Source organism: Agelaius tricolor, unplaced genomic scaffold, assembly GCF_023055355.1.
Source record: "Agelaius tricolor isolate 1412-34295 unplaced genomic scaffold, bAgeTri1.0.p SCAF_9, whole genome shotgun sequence".
Lineage (NCBI taxonomy): Eukaryota > Metazoa > Chordata > Aves > Passeriformes > Icteridae > Agelaius > Agelaius tricolor.
In genome coordinates, this window is record NW_027269269.1 from 19,947,637 (window position 1) to 19,959,736 (window position 12,100).

The window sequence follows — 12,100 nt, forward strand, 5'->3', positions numbered from 1 at the left end:
ACAATGGGAAAAAAGCTGACTTACCTTGGTTTTTATTGTTGGGGAAAATACCTTGAGACCAGACACCACTTTTGCCATCAAATTCTGGGGAACTGGAACAATCACATTTTAAATTCGATTCTGCTGTTTATTTGGTGTTATCACCTAGCCACATGTAACTAAATTAACAGGTCAAGGCTTTCCTTCACTCACTCTCACAAACAGCCGTTTATTTCATGGCATTTATGAGGGTGATGGATAAAACACCCTCATGGGGTGTTTATGTATTATATTTATTTTGATAAATATCTCATGGTATTCTGTGTTTTGTTGTTAAAATATTATTTGCTAGCAGAAGCAGTGTGTAAGGGCACAGGATGCCTGCACAGTCCTCCTTCCTTGGTTGTGTGACAAAAGCGCCTGTTCACACCCACAGGGGAGCACGGAGGGACAATGGCAGAAGGAGGGCCCCAGCTACTCCCCGGCCCCTCACAACAGCCATTAGCACATCAAAGGTTCCATTTTCATACACCCGGAGGAAAACAGGGACATAATGCCAGGTGACAACCCGGATTAAGGACACCCTGCCTGGGCCAGCAGCCCAGGAGAGCCATCAGCCCAGGTGTGAAATTCATCACAAAGCCAAAGCTGGAGCACCTTTCAAACTGTGAAAGAGGAGGTGCTGTGTACAGGGGCACAGACACCTTATGGGATGCAGGGGGAGAGCATTTTGGGATTGTATGAGACATACTATGGGATGTTTAGGGGACGAAACAAAGAGGGGAAAGGGAGAGATATGGGGGAAGAAGGTACACTTGCATGAAAATTCTTGGCTGATCTGCAGTTGATTAGCACGGTTTGCCCTACCTCGTTATTAAATCCTATTTTTAGGAGTGAGGTGCTCTCTGTAGGGGTGAGTACCACTGGTGTCTGCTTGTCTCTGAGGGTAAGTCCATGTCAGTTTGGCTCCTGGGGGGATCAGGAGTGTCCTGGCCATCCGTGCACACACCTCTGTGTGTGTGTACCAGCAACAGGAGCGGGGCTGCAGCCTTGTGCCAGCACCAGAGAGACTGGTGTCTGTGGTCAGACTGTCTGAGCCCAGCTCCTTGGAAGGATCCACCTTATCATATTTATATGTATATTCCCCACTGCTCGAGCTCCCTCCTGCTCCTCCTCTGAGGTCACTGGTGCTCTTTGTGTAACTGCACCGTGGGGGTTTATGCATGTGCCTCCAGGAAATACAGGGTCATTCTTGCTCCTGGGAGAAGGAGCTGTGTCAACCTCTCCTCTGTCCAGCCTAATTCCCTAACACTTTGTTTGAGTACATTTTTCTTTTTCCTAGCTTATTTTCCATTTGTTTGCAAGCACAGCAAGCTCCACGTTGAATCTGATCACCCATCTGTCCCAAACTGGCATTAGCTCTGGAAATATTCATTTACTTGTTAGTGTGAGAAGTTGGCATATTTGTGGAGGCTTTAAGCATATTCACATTTCAGAGTGACAATCTTTGGACTGCATTCTTCTGAAATGTCCTCATTCGTTGTTTATTCTTAACACACATAAGTCTGTTGCAAATGCTGAGCAACCCGAACTGCAAGATTAGATTAAATGCATACAAAGCTACTGGTCCAATTTAGAAGCAATAAAAGTTTAGCTGAAAATTAAATCTCCGACACATAATGCGGAACATCATGGGTAGCAGGTCTTTATTTAACAGAGCTGAAAAAGTAAACAGCAATAAGAAAGACTGTTTCTTTCTCAAGCTCAAAATGCATCACTGAAACCCCAATTTCCCTAAGGAATGTGAGGGAAAATACCCATTTCAGTGAGTTTTACCCCTGTGTGCTGATGCTCAAATATTTAGATTTGAAGTTTGCATCACATCCTGTTCCTCCTAAATACCAGTTTTGTTTCTGTCCCAGGACACACACCTACCTCCCACATCACAGCTAATTCTTCTGAGATCGGCTGCTGGGGGAAGCTCCTTAGCAGGGCTATCTGATACTGCACCAAAACCATCCATCTTTTTGTGAATGTAATACTCGTGTATTGTGCAAAGTGCAGTAACTGTGCTGGGATGGAGGCCCATGGCACGTGGGCAGCCAGACCTAAGGTTGCTAGGGGAAGGGCCAGGCAGAACCGGTCCCAAGCAGAACCTGATGCCGGCTGCCCCACATTAAACACCGGTATCCTAACCACAGAGCTGTGGGGACTGGGAAAGGCTTGTCTTTTGCTTAACAAGCTTTTTTCTTTTTAGCTTTGAGAACGCTTGCATGTCTAAACTAGTGCATGCCAACTAGCATTTCACTTCCAGGGAGCTTACATTTTCTGAGAAAGGCTGGTTTAATCAGAGAATCCCTATCTAACATTAAGCAAGAGGTCCAACGATAAGCAAGCCTGTTCTTATTTCAATTTATCTCAGGGACTGGAGCTGGCATGTCACCCCACAGAAGCACCCTGCTGTGGCTTTTTGAGAATGTCAGTGGAGATTCAGCAGGTACAATTCTCTGGCAAACACATTCCATATACACAAGGCCTTGGCTCAAGGCACAAATGAGGAGAAGGTGCCAAAAATTAGGTGCTAAGAAAACTAACATTTCTGGTCCTGTCCATGCCTCTACAACCTAATGTGAGCACAGACTGATCAACAGGGATTGATCAATAAGATTGCTGTCTAAACTCCTGGCGACCTATATTTCACCTACTTTATTGAATCTGCCCAAGTTGCAGTTCAGTGGTGCTGCCCCCTATGATGAAGTCCTTTCCAGTCTCTCTCGCCTCCAAATTTGGCAAATCCTATCTCTCGTGTTTCTTCTTATTTTGCCTGGAGAACAAATTCTTCAGAGATAAGAGGAGCAGGGACAAGGAGGATTATTATGCAGTGTTTGCCTTGAGAGCTGATTTTGTGCTTTACTGTTTGTTGTGTTTATAACAAAAGAGCATTCAGAACAAAGGAGAGAGAATGAGAGCCAGCATGGGCCAGATGCTTCCCCCTCAAGCCATGAGTAACTTTTATTGTTGAGAGGAGGTTAGGAGGAGGGGGGAATGAAGGGGAGGAAAGATAAAAGAGAGAAACAAGATGATGGGTGGGATGTAGGTTGGCCTGTAAACAACAGGAGGTTAAGCGAGTGAGAAAAGAACCAATGGAGAGACAGAAGCCAAAAACAAAAGGACATAATGAGGTGAAGAAAGAAAATACTGAAGCAGATTAGAAGGGCAAGGCAGAAGAATAGAAGAGAAAAAATATTAGAGGAAAAAGGATAACTTGTGAATAGCCAGAAAAGATGAACAGAGAGGTAGAGGAGGAAGCTACAAATTTACCCAGCTAAAAAAGCACACACATATCACTGGAGAGATCACAGTAGTAAACCCAAGGCACCTTTAAATTCTGCCCTCAACCACGGTGCAGTGTAGGCTGAAGCTACTGTCTGAAAACTTTGGTCATTAAGCTGGCTGGTTAGTCTGAAGTGAACCAAATTTAAAAGTTTTAATACTTTCCCCATTGCTTTCAAAAGGAGAAGTATCTGTTGAAAAAAAAAATCAGCGGAAACCAATATTTAATGCTTTAACAATGATTCACAAAGGGGAACTAGGGAACTAACTTTATTAAAAGAATTAATAGTTCTGCAGAAACCCTCATGCTGGAGAGGAAACCAGCATTCCCTTGAAAATTCTGTCCTGCTGTATGTGAAAGACGTGACAACCCCCTGGAAGTCCTCCAAGGTTTCCTAGTCCCATTTCCTATAACACTTCAGGCCTTGTCCTCTTCTTTTGTTCTGACTGGAAAAAGACTCCTGGCCTGCATCTAGGCCACAAGCCTGCTTTTTTTCCTGATTGATTTTGCCCTGTGAAACCAGGCTTTCTAGCAAAGAGAGGAGCTAAATACCTGTACATTTGCCTTTCCTTGTGCTATTTATTTATCTGATTTTATTCTAACGCTGGTTTGTATCTCAGAATAGCAATAATTATGTGCATGTGACTCACAGAGAATGTTATAAGTATACTTTTGTTTTACCACAAGCAAATGCCCTTATTATGATCTCTCTCCGTTTTTGCCTCCTTTCCTCTGGAATGTAGAGGTGAACTACAACTGAAACTGCCCCAAAACCCATGTCCCAGTCGTGAACTGGGATGCTGCAGCTTCTGGGGTGGTGGAGACAGTAGCAGAGCTGTGATGGGAGCTCAGGGGTGAGCTATCAGGAGGCTGCAGGGCTGCAAGAGCAAGAAGCTTTGGCCAAAACATTCGTGGTGTGGGTTTTTTCTGTATCAGTCACTGCATCGCACTGTGTTTTTGTCCACCCTGAGCAAGAAACTAAATTTGACGGGCAATGTAAGAAACCAACCTGGCTAATCAAGTTCAATTAAAGCCCATCAGCATAAGAGAGAGGGGAAAAAATTGTACCAAGATGTGAAATTACAAGGGGAATTTCTTAGGAAAGTTTCCTAGCAAACTGTAGAAAGATAAACCCAGCTCAGGAGAGTGGTTGGACATGGGAACAGTTTATGAGGAGGTCTGGAGAGGAACAAAAGGTATGGGATAGAGGGAATCAGGGCTGCCAGTTATCTTAGCCCTCTTTGCTTCCTTCGTGTTCCCAAAGGCTGAGTAATATATGCGTCAAGACTGGGTTGTTTTTGCTAAGTCTTCACAAAACTAATCTTTACTTCATATTGGTCAAGAAGTGACTATATTCAGATGGTCAAATGTTATGTCTTAAGGAGGGTGGGAAACATTGTCCTCTAGAAGACATAAGAAGAAGCTCTCTTTGGTACGTGCGGGGCACTGTGCCAGCCTGAGGGAAGGACGATGGGAAGTGTGACGAGTGCAGCTCAACAATGTGCTCTAGCTGCTTAACCAGCTGCAGTGTTTCAGTCACACAGATACCGATCAGAAGGCACAGGCTTCCTCACAGCTTTTGCCCAGCCTGGTGAATCCAGCAGCAGTGGAGTGGGTGCTGGGGAATGCTGCCTGCTGGCACGCAGAGCCAGTCCGGGCCTGCACCCATGGCACGGAGAGGAGGCGTTTCATCAGGGCGAGCGAGCGGCCTTATCTCACGTCCTCTTTTGGCGCATTTCTCACACCCCAACATTCGTAAGAGCAGCACATACACACACACACGGAGTGGGCAGAGCTGAACCCACCCACTAGACCCACACACGCCCCAGCAAACACACACATTAACACGCAGATCTTGACACAGCAGCTCAGACATGAGCACACAGACACGCACCGGGCACGGCAGAGCCACAAATGGAGGCATTTCTCAGCAAGCCCTGCCCTGCTCTGCTCCCAGGTAGCTGACCCGAATCACACAGCATTTTCCAGCAACACAGTGAAGGATTGTAGCCTGGGGCTGAGGGGAACAGAGACTGTGAAAATGGCTGGGATCACAAGTAATTACAGCAGCAGGATTCCCAGGAAAAGAACAAAGCCCCTGGCTAACCCTTCTCTACTGCCTTCACTATTGTAATCTAAAGTTAGCTGTAAACACCCAGCGGGACCTGAGCCTCACCCTTATCCCTTTGCGGGCTAACAAAGGCTAAACCAGACCAGCGCACCCGGGTTTATCATTCCTGTCCCAGCAGGAGATGCTCTGAGCTGCCCCGGGGCAGTGCTCCCCTCTCCCCCCAGCACAGCACCCCTTGCTTGCTGCTCAGTCACCAGGAGCAGCCCATGCAGGTCAAAAAAGAGGGCGACGGGAGGAGTGTCCCAAAACCCCGCACACTGCTCTGTGCTGAGATCCAGGCAGAGCAGATGAGGAAAGACAAGATTAAACCGGTCTTCAGGAAGAGCTGCCTTATGCAGCCAGTCCTGCTCTCTATTGCCATCAGGGTGAACCACCAGAAAGGGGGCAGAAGGGATTCCAGCATGCAGCCTCATCATCCCATCCCATCCCATCCCATCCCATCCCATCCCATCCCATCCCATCCCATCCCAGCAGTTCTGCCCCACTCCCCCTCAGAAAGAGGTGCCAGCAGACCAGGGTGGTTATCTCCCCTAAACTGCCCCTCATACTTCTTCCTTTCCAGGGGAATACCACGTTTCCTGATCCATGCTCTCTTGTCTCTTCCCCAGCCTCCTTTCTCACCTTCCAGTGATGCTGCCCTGCTCATGTAAACCCATCTGGCTCTTGTATTGCTCCCTCTGGGTGCTCCACAGCCCTTTGTCCTCCCCCAGCATCATTCCCTCACCCTTTCATGGCTCACCTGCACTCCCACACACACGTGTACCTGCTTGCCCGTAGCCCTCCTCACCCCTTTGAAAACCAGAGTGGTTGCATTCAGCCAGCCTAGCTGGGCAAGGGTGCTGTGCACAGCTGCCCAGGTGTGTTTTGGTGGGCAGGTGGAGGATTCTTGGGGCCTGCTGCATTACAGTTGCATTTCTATATAAAACGATCATATCTGAGTAACTTTATGTTCTGATACATAAACAGACACATAATGTGTGATGTTGCATATGTGTACAAACATTAGCATGCCTGAGATTACCAGTGCATGAATTCATAATATCAATAATATCACCATATTAAAATTTGTATATATTGCTTTATGTCCATATTTATGCACATGCTTTTATTTCTGAGCTTACATTTAAATACCTGAAGATATTTGCATACATGCTACTTTGTACATACAAAGGTATGTAGATACACACATGATCATGAGATATATATATATATACATGATATATAGCTGTATTTTTGTTTCTGTTTGCTTTCATATATATATATATTTATATATTTGTTTTTATATATGCATCCCTGTGTACTGGTAGTCACCTGTTTCCTCTCTGAAAGCCTGTATTTTTATTGTTTATTTCTACTGGGCAAAGTTTACCCAAACTCCAGCTTTCACATTCATAAAAATAAAAGCAAAATCCTACAGGGGAACTTCTGTAGGTAATGAAGAAGGGTTTTTTTTTCCTTCATATTTTGTTTTGCAAAAAATATCACTCCTTACAGTGATAAGGTCTCAAACCCGGAAAAAGGGAGAGCTTGAACAGTAAAGATAAGATTTTGCTGAAAGCATTAAGAAAGTTAATGCTATTGAACAAATCCTCAAAAGAAATCTGTACCTTTCCAACCAGATGTGAAGGGCAATACTTTTAATATTTTACATGACCATTTGCAAAGGGTAGGTCACAAGTGCTGCTCTGCACAGCTTTACAGTGAAGTGGAAAGAGAGCTCCTTTGTACTCTCCAGTGGCAACTCCCTGCAGAGGTTCCTGGGGGACTCACACGGGAGCTGTGGCTGCTCTGGCCCAGGCCTCTCCAGAGAAAGCTCTGGAAACTGGAGAGGTCACAGAGCTGGCTGCATGGCCTCCTCCTTCCAATCCACATAACTGCAGCAAGTCCTCTTCCCATCATACTTTTGTTTGCTCTGGAACAGCTCTTGCAGTGGCCCTGTTTCTCAGCAAGGTACAGGCCACCTGCTCAGAGGTCAGGGACCAAGAATAAGCTTTGACAAACATCTCCACTACTGAGAAGCTTTGGATTTGAGTTCCCCAGAGACAAGACAGCTTGCAGGAAACAGGCTCAGCACCACTCCATAGCTTTTGCTCTGTAAGAGCAACAGCATCCCCAAGAAAGCATGGATACCACTTGTTCCAGTAGGGGCTTTGTTCAGGCAGGCTGTACAGGGATGTACTGCATGGAAAACACCATCACAGGTGCTTCTGACCCCACTGCAGTCTGCCTGAGCAGGACAGCAGGGATGAGCTGCCCATGCCACAGCCCCAGGTAGGGCTGAGGTGGTGTTCACAGTGGAAGTCACCACACATCTTTCCAGGAGGCAAAGTGCTTGGCCTCAGGTCAGTGCTTCTGCACAGATTTGTTCCGGTTTAATTGACCAGGTGGGAACAGGGTGCACTTTGTTTGAAAGACATTATACTGCTGAATTAGCTCTCCTGCCAAGTGCATTATCGCTCTACAAACAATGTGAGTATGGGGAAATGCACCTGGGAAAGCAGAGAGTAGATGCATGAGGAAGAGTGTAGATTCCTCTGTTGATGAAACAGATAAGTAGAACTGGCCATTGAACTAAATTGAACTATTGAACTAAACTGAACTAAAGAAATGAGATGGCAGATCTAGGATAGCAAGGAGCCAGAAGGCAGGGACTACACAGTGGCCAGTCCAATACTCCTGGCAACTGACAGAGCTATAAGAATGGTAATCAGGGAACATATGGGGGAAACCACCCACATGGAAAGACTGAGGAACCTACCCAGCCTTTGAACTTTGTATGTTCAGCCAGTGGTCTTCTCCCCACTAAGCACCAATTTTAAACATCAGTAGTTCCCCTTCTATAAAACTCTGCCCCAGGCAGGCCCAGATGTTTGTAGCCACTGTCCAAGTGCCTTGGTTTCAGTATGTCACATAACCCTCCTCTAGCTAGCTCTTGGCACCTCCTGCATTTGTGCCTTCATCCTCTTCAGGCTGACTGTCTTCTTTTTCCCTTCTTTCTCTTTTGTCAAGTCTGCTTCCATCTCTTCGTGGATTCTCCATCTGCCCTTTCTGTCCTTACTGCTGTGTCTGTTTCCAAGCAGGGTACATCTTTCTATACGCTCTCCCTCAAGATGTATGTCCTTTTTACCCTTCACATCAGTGGCTCCTCCTTTCCCCAGCCACACTCCCTCTCATCATTCCCCCCATCATTTTCCATTGTGTGTGTGCATCCCTGTTCCTCCTCCAGCCTCTGCTGCTGTGATCCCTCACTTGCATCCTAAGGTGAAAAGACAACATGGTCCCCACAGGGTTAAAAGCACAAGTGGGGGTGGGGTGCTGCCCTTCTCTGTCCTTGATTAGTGCCATCAGCCTTTTGGGAGGCAGCAGGTGCCCGGAGGGAGCTGCATCCTCATGCAGGCTCTCACGTCCTCAGCACTTAGGGGAGTGCAGCAGCCCTGCTATCAGCTGGGCTAGTGCCAGGCTGGAGGGAAGGAGGGAGGCCACCACGTAAAGCAGACTTTTTGGCAGACACAGCCAGTACCACATGTGAAAACCTCAAACACATGAGGACCGAAGAGGATTTATATGGTGAGTGACTGTGCTTTATGCAGCTACAGGATGTTAAGTGTCATTTTCCTTGTACTCAGCTGCTCTGCAGAGGCCCCTTGGTCCCCCATGCTGCTCCTGTATTCCTCTGGGGTGCAATGAGGCTCCTCAAAGCCTTCCCACATTATACCAGGAGTCCCTCCTAGTAATCCTCATTCTGACCCACGTATCCACACATTCATATGTGCATATCTCAGATCCCCAAGCAGCTGAATTTCTAAAGAAGGGAACACCTCACAGCAGTCAGTCTGACAGACATCCGCCCTCTGACAGACATCCGCCCGGGAAAATCCAACCTCCCTGGCAATGGGAATGTGAGGAGACAGACAAAACAGAATTAGATTTTTCAGAAGTAAGAGCAAGGAGCAGGCATCTTCTGTCGAGACATCCACATACCCTCCACTCAGAAACACAGCAGGAGAATTTAGGGGGTAGAAATAAAACATGCCAAAAACAAAGGGGACCTGGCTGAGAGAGACTTAAGCATTGAAATTTAGGTGTGATACCAGAGACTATGCCTTTGAGCTAAAGTCCCCCAGCTGAAGGACTGCTGTGTTACTTCTACTTCTGGTACAGCCATTTGGAACCTGATATGGGGTAGGGCAGCATCTTGCCAGATTCTCAGTCTTCAGGGTATCACAGAACAATATGTTAAGTGCTTCAAAATATGTCACTAATTGTACACCCTCTCCCATCCACAATGCACATACTCATTATACCACTCCTGGAGCACTGAGAGATCTGGGCATCTGACAGCCTTGATTTTTCACAGCACCCCACTGAAAGGAGTAAAGAACCTTTATCAGATGTAGAACTGAGACAAAGAGAAACAAAGAGCAGATCCCAGTCTGAGATGCCACAATGCTGAGCACTGCAGCACTGGGACTTTCTCAGTCCCTTAAATGGAAACCAAGAGCCCAGAAGAAGAAAAAACAATACCCTGGGGAGCCATAATACAAAATGACACAGAAGAAAATAGTAAATCCCAGCACTCTCCAGGTTACACTCAGAAGTCAGAACTGCTGAGAGGTGTCTTCCTTCAGAAGGGCAGCCTGCAGCCTCTGCTTTCCCGAACCTGCACTCACCCCTCTCTGTACTTCTAAAAAAAGAGCAGATTCTTTAGTAGTTGCTTTTTCTCCACTGACAGGGTAGCTCTCTGGTTGGTGCAATACCACAGAACAAGAGACCAGTGTTCAGCTTCTCCATTAAGGGAATCATTTTCTACATTCCTAGACACTAGACATGGTGTTCATGGATCCACAAGTTGCTATGGAAGGACAAACCCATGCTGCTCTGAATGCCTGATTACATCTCAAAACCACCTGTTGTAGTCCTTAGAATATACATGTGCTCTGCCTAATGAATTTGAACATGCTCATGGTGAAAAAAGACTAGGAGCCAAGATCACTGCTTTCTGTACCTATGCCAGGTAAGGGAGGAATCAGGCTGCCTCATACCCAATGCATCCTTAATTATCCTTTGTATGGGGATGTGTCCCACTGCCTGACCCAGAATTTGCAATCACTAACTTCTTAGGGTCTCCACCATTCCAGCTGCCTCCAGTGGTGAGACAGGCTTCCTATGGAGGCTTTTTTTAATGAAAACACACTAATCACCACTGTGTTTCATGTCATGTCTGACCTCTAGTAGGGATGCAAAGAGTGTTTTCAGAAATAAAGCAATGACAAAAAATTGCCTCCAGCACATGAGAGTCACTGAGTGTAGGTTTTTTTTTGGAACATGTTGTTTTAGGTGTAGTTGCCTAAAAGCTGCCTCTATCCCTCTTCAGATCCCTAAGCCACTGTATTGAAGTCTGCCTTAACTAACAAGCACTGCAGTACCTGTCCCAAGAACAAGCAGTGGTGGAGTGCAGCCTACTTACACCAAATTCTTAGCTCCAGCCAGTGTCCTGGCACTACAGCCAGTTACACTTCTTTTCTGCAACTTTAACTCGTCTGTTTTTCTAGACCTTGTGGCAGCACAGTGACTGAGACAATAAAACAGAAAAAGAGATTAAGAAGAATTGAAGCAAAAAAAAAGAGGAAGGAACTATCTGTCTTACGCAAAATGGACAGAAAAAGAAAGAGAAAACCAAGGTGCAGGTTAAGACAATGTGACAAATATACAGCTGGGCAAAATAAATATATTTGTGAAAGCAAGTACAAGGATGTAATAAAAATTAAGAAAAAGAGAAATAGAAGAAAATGGCTGATATAGAAACACATCTCTAGTAGGAGATAGATATTCTTCTAATTCTCAGAAAGTTGCAGGACAGTATAAGGGAAGTATGTTCTTGCAGCATTTTTGTGTCCAGTGAAGCAATTAGTGCAGCACTGGGTGACAGGGACAGAATGTGTGCAGGATTCCTCCAGTGCCCATAGAAGGATTTTCTTGTTGGGTGAAAGACCACGACGTCAGCAAGTCAGTAATGTTCAGGTCTTCAAAGAGTCCCTTGGTTAAGTATCTCCTGCACTATCCCTGACGTTAAGTGCAGACTGTGCAGCTCTTCCTGTCACAAAGGCACAGGGCACATTCAGCTACCCTACGCCAAGAGTTCAGGTTTCCCTGGGAATTTGGGACCCTGAGCCAAACCACCTTTAACAGGTCCAAAGACTTATCAGATAACACATTCTTTAGCCTTTCAGAAGAATCACTGGATCAGACAGAGAAGACAATGTGCTAGTCACATGAGACCCTAAATCCTGAACTGACCTAAAAATGCAGTGAAGCTAAAAACTCTCTGAATAACATATTTATCTGCAACTGATTCCTGATCAAGCACTGATGCAAGATTTCTGGGAACACCTTAAACTGCAAAGTGAAATGTAGTAGTAAAATAAATGTCTGACCACTGCTGCCATTATCTGATGTTCATACAGCAGACCCAAGCCTCCCCAAATTCCACCCCATTCTGTGCCAGACTCAGTGAAAGATCTGGAATTATTTTCCCATGGCAGCCACTCCTCTGATTCTTCCAGAGTTCACCCCACAGAGCTTAGGATATTGCAGAAACCAACAAATGAAACTACTGATGACATGATCTTCAGAGCTTGGAGCCAGCTAGAGATGCA